Below are 5,245 nucleotides of genomic sequence, written 5' to 3'. Positions count from 1 at the left end.
TCCCCGGCCCCGGCAGGGTAGGGGCAGCTCAGCTCCAACTGAGAACGCTGCTGCCGCCGCCACCACCGCCACCGCTCCTCCCCTTGCGCTCAGCGGAAAGGGCGGAGAGAACCCGCCCCGGAGGGCGCCGCCACAGCCGGGCGGTGCCTCCACCGGCCCGGAGCCGCTCCGCCCCCGCGGCCGGCACCTGCCCCCGGCCGCGTCCCCGCCCCCGGGCTGGTTGCCCACCGGTCGCCCGACCAGGCAGGGGCAGGCACCTGCCCCCAGCCCGCCGGCGGGTTCCCTGCCCCGAGGCCGGCGCCGAGCCTCGCCCGGGGCTGGCGGGGGCGGCCGGCGGGTCACGGCGCTCGGCAGGAGCCGTCTGGTAGATGGCTTTGTTGGCTCCTGACGCTTTGGCAGTCGAGAAGGCATTAGCGGTCTGTCGTCGTAAGGCTTTCTGACTAAGGCTTGTAAAACGCATCGCCGTTAGCGCTAACACTGAGCGAGCCAACGGCACCGGCACGACGCCCTGTCCCTAACCCGGGGTTAAACCTTCGAGGCAGAGCCGCGGTTCTCTCCCTGCTCGGTTCCACGCCCGAGCTGTTAGGACACCGCACCGCCGGAGCTGGAACATCGGAACACTCCAGGGCATCCTTCCGGGAGCGTCAGAAGCGTTGTAAAGCGCAGGCTGAAGGAGTGAAGTTTCCCAAGCAAACGGTTGGTTTCATCAGGCTCCGAGTGGCTCTTTGCAGACACTTTGTCTCTTGCAACGTCACCGCAAGCGAGGAGAAACTGCAACATGAGCTGGCAAATAGAAGAGGACCAAAGGCAGCCGTAGGGTTTTTGACACGGTGCACCACAGACCCAGGCCTGGCCTCCTAGGACCTGCCATCTCTAGCAGCCAGATCCCTGGCTCCTGCTCATTCCAAACCCACCTGGATGTGTTCCTGTGCAACCTGCTCTAGGTGAACCTGCCATGGCAGGGGGAGTGGACATTATCTCCAGAGGTCCCTTCCAATCCCTAACATTCTGTGACCTTCAGTCTATTAATTCCTCTAGCCTCCAAGAGTCTTTCTTACCACTGCATTTTTGCTCTTTTCCATGACCACAGTAGATTATGAACCTTGTGATTTCCTTGACAGTCATCTTTGTCTTTAGGTTAACCTTTCCCTTTCAGTTCTACTCAAGCTCTTTCAATCCTTCCTCTTTCAGAGGATTCTGCCCAGGACCATGTGATTTTTAATTGCAAGAGATTTTTTCTTCTTTTCTTTGGTGTCCCTATAAATAGACCCTAAGAAGAGACAGCACACCGGGAACCCTGGAAGAAAGGCTCAGGTTGTCTACCCTAAACAGTCATTGCTTAGTTAACCTCAAACATCATTGATAGCAGGCAGCCAACTGAAGCATTTTCAATAGCATCTCTGGCACACCCTGGTCTAGGCCAGGCTGGATGAGACAGGGGTTTGGAACTGGATGATCTTTAAGATCCCTTCCAACCTAACCTAATGGATTCCATGAATCCATTTTCTCAGCCAGCATACTGACAGCACCACTGACCATGGTTTTACAGACACTCCAGGCAGCTCCTCAGGCACCCAGAACCATGCTGTCCCCTTTGGCACCATGCTCTGTGCAGCCAGCACTCCCCTTGCTAGAGATGGCCCAGTGCCAATACCAAGCCATACTCTGGGATTTTCTGGCATCCTCCTGGATGGGTGGGTGGGCTGGACAGGCTTGGCAAGGGCTTCTGAGGTTGCTGCCAGCAGTGAACAAAGGAATCCTTTACACACATTCTAGCCTGATATGGCACCTTTTCAGCCTGGTCCCTAGCACTTGAAGGATAAAAAAAAAGTCTACACTGAACATGTAAATAAAAGCCCTGCTCCAGTGACAAGGGCACTGCACCCTCCAAGGCAGAGCTTGCTGCTTTCAGAGAACTTTGTTTTCACAAATTCCTGAGCTCTTCAAGCACAGCCTGACACTCTGTGGCTGCAGACCAAGACTAGGAAATGGGGAACGAGGTCAGTGATCACCACTCGACACTGCCACGGTGTCAAGCTAATCTGATCACAGAATCCATCAAAGAGGGCTTCAGATCCAGCTAAAATATGACTGAGCAGTGAAAAGAAGCTGAAGCAGCAGCTCAGAGGGGAGGAAGTCCAAGGATGCAGTTCCTAGACATGATAATGAAATGATCAAAGATCTGCATTTTTGCAGAATAGCCCAGCTTTGACAGACTTTAAATTCCCCATCAGAAAGAACCCCCAGGACAGTGATAAAGTAAAACCAGCTGGTGATTTAGGTGTAAAAACATAGCAGGCAGAGATTTCTCAATGTTATCAGTGATCAAACTGAGCACCACAAGCCTCATCTCTCAATTTTCATCTCAGCTTTCAGGCAGCCTTTAACAAACCTGGAAACTTCTTGGGGGTTCACCTCATTAAGCACAGTTAAGTTTTATTTTCAAGATTAAAGCCTGTGCTGAATAGGAACCTCAACTTAAAACCAGCCTCTTAAAGCTGCATCTGTGGAGTTTTAACACAAAGTATTTTAATGTTTATATAATAAAAAGGGGGGAAAAAGTGTAGATCTGAATGGGGCTTATTACAAATAGTGCTTCAATGTAGTTCAGGGTGTGAAAGGCATTAGAGTCCTACCAGGAAAGTTACCTCTGTGCAAGCACCTGAAAAGAGCTGAGAGGTTCTTTAAGAGAGTGCTTTGGTATTTCCACATGAAGGGAAGGAGCACTGGGGTGCTGCCAAATTCCAAGAGAGCTGAGCAGTGATTAGAGTTTAACTCTGGCATCAGAGAGGGAGGCTTTTTTCTCCTTGAATTTCTCAATATAAAAAATGCTGAAGCTTTTTTCTCAACTTTTCAGTTGGGGAAAAAAATAAATCCACAAAGTAAACCCCACCCTGAAGAGCTAATAAAAAACTTGGTTTGGGAAAACATCTGGTAGTTTGCAGTGCTTCAGGACAGTAAGTTGTTCATTCTCAGAGTGTGGGAGCGTGGCATGCTCACTTTGAGCCTGTAGCCATGAGCAGCATGGGAAGCAGGCAAACAACGTTGCTGAGTCAGAGCTAGGAATAATCTGCAAGTCCTGACATGGAAAATTGGAGGGGATGGTGGAGAGCCATGCAGTCAGGTGTCTCTGACTGGCAGAGGGTAACTGCAGCTGAACAGTGCCACGATTCCTGCTTCACCAGGGCCAACCACAGCTGAAGTGGCATCTTGAAGGGTAAGGCCACTCAACATGAAGTACCTCAGGAACCAGAAGTAAATTCCTCAGCACAACCCATTCAAAGCAATACCAAGAGAAGCAGGAAGACAGGGAAACAGCCTCACTTGAAGGGCAACCTCTAAAAGCTTCTGCCACTGAACATCCAGAAGTTTGACAGGCTGGCAGCACAGTGCCTGCTTCCCAAATCTGATAGCTCAGGCAGGGTACTTTGGACACAGGCTGGCACAGCACAGCCAGTGATTCTTGGCTTTTCATTTGGCACAGCTCCAGTACTAGAAAGTGTTTGTGAATCCTGCTCCTATCCTCCAGTCATGCTGTAAGATACCTGTTACACTGCAGCATCAGCCCATGCATGCTTTCAACAGCTTCACCTCCATCCCAGCCTTTATGCTCTGGAAAAATAAACAGAACAGCCCTGAAAGCCCCACAAGCCTCCTATGCTTGTGGAACAGAGTCCTCCACTATGAGCACACTGGGACAGCCACCAGGTCTTACAGCTGGGACCAGAAGGCAGCATCAGCTGGAAGTTACCACAGAACCTGTCCCAAGGAGCTGTATGGAGTTGGTGTCACTTTTAAGGGGACAGGCAAAGTGAATGTCACCACCAAAATCAGGAAAACATTCTCCAAAACAAAACCCAAGAGGCAACATTGCCAATGAAATGAGCTAGACCCTGCTAGTGCAGTGAGCTAGACCCTTGCCTCGCAGACTTACAAACACAACTTCACCTGCTATTAACAATGAGAAATTACAAAAGCCTTCTAAGGACATGTGCAATCTACAAGCACCAGAGAGTGGCTTCCTTACAGCCACAGCTGGGCTGAAGGGCAGCAGACATTCTACATAGCAGGGAAGTGAAATTAATTTCTATTAAAAAAAAAAAAAAAACAAGCAGCCAAACCTCATATTCTTCAGAAAAGTGCCAGCAGACCCTTTAATGGTGCTGGGAACCAGCCAAGGCTGTGGCTTATGTTTCTTTTGAAGGAATCCTGTATAATGAAGCACAGTGAAAAATATGCAGAGAGACTGACAGCAGTGTTTATTTTATTCATGGCACTACATTTATTCAGAGAACAGAGTTGGGGGGCTGGGGGGAAGGCCTGAACTGAGTAAAAAAAAATTGTAGTCCTCTTCCAATAATGCCATAAAAACACAGGGCTAGAGCAGAAGGTCAGCAAAACCTGGCTGCCTCTGAGTGTGTCACGCTGCCCAGCCACAGAGAGTGCAGCAGGGCATTGGAAGGGAGAGACCTGAAGTTCTGAGGAGGTGGGAAGCTGAAGGGGAGGATGAAAACATGGTCTAAACTATGTTTTATAAGCAAAGTTTTAAAGGCCCCTTAGCAGGCTTAAATAAATAATAAAAAAACCACTCAAGCCCAAGCTGAGGTGGACTCACTGCATTCCTTCTTTCCATGGATGCAATGGGCCAGTGAAAACAACTGACCTCAACTGCTCTAAGACTAGGGCTGTTGTTACATAACCAGAGCAGGCAGCAACCTTGCCCTGCTGCTGCTGGGGAAGCCTTAACAAAGTCCAGTTTTACACTGGCCTCCTGAATTTGTTTTACTTGCAGCTTATTGCTAACATGAAAACAGTCCCAGGGCTCTGTTCCTTGTTTTCAGCAGCACTTCATTCCTCCACACGACAGAGCTTTACATCCAGCTGCTCTGGCTCCTTCCCTAGCAGAGTACTGCTGTATTTACATGGCTCTGCTACATGCAAGGGAAGCTTTGGGCTTTTTTTCCCCTGTCTTCTCTTTTTTATTTAAGACAGGAAAAATAATTTCAAGTCTTCCATCACTGGCTATAAACTGAAGGCAGGCAGATGGCCCCAGCTCTACAAAGCCATACAGAGCGGAACTAATAAATCCTGATTCCTTGCAGACTTGTGTCTTCTCCTCCTACCTTCCCCACCTCACCCCTCCCACTGAGCCCAGTGACCCAGCACCCTCCCCAGGGTCCCTTTTCACACACAGCAGGCTTAGCTCCTATTTATGTCCTCCAACTACTGCTGCAGCAAAAGGAAG

Source organism: Dryobates pubescens, chromosome 19, assembly GCF_014839835.1.
Source record: "Dryobates pubescens isolate bDryPub1 chromosome 19, bDryPub1.pri, whole genome shotgun sequence".
In the NCBI taxonomy this organism is placed as follows: Eukaryota; Metazoa; Chordata; class Aves; order Piciformes; family Picidae; genus Dryobates; species Dryobates pubescens.
Note: the sequence above shows the minus strand (reverse complement) of the source record.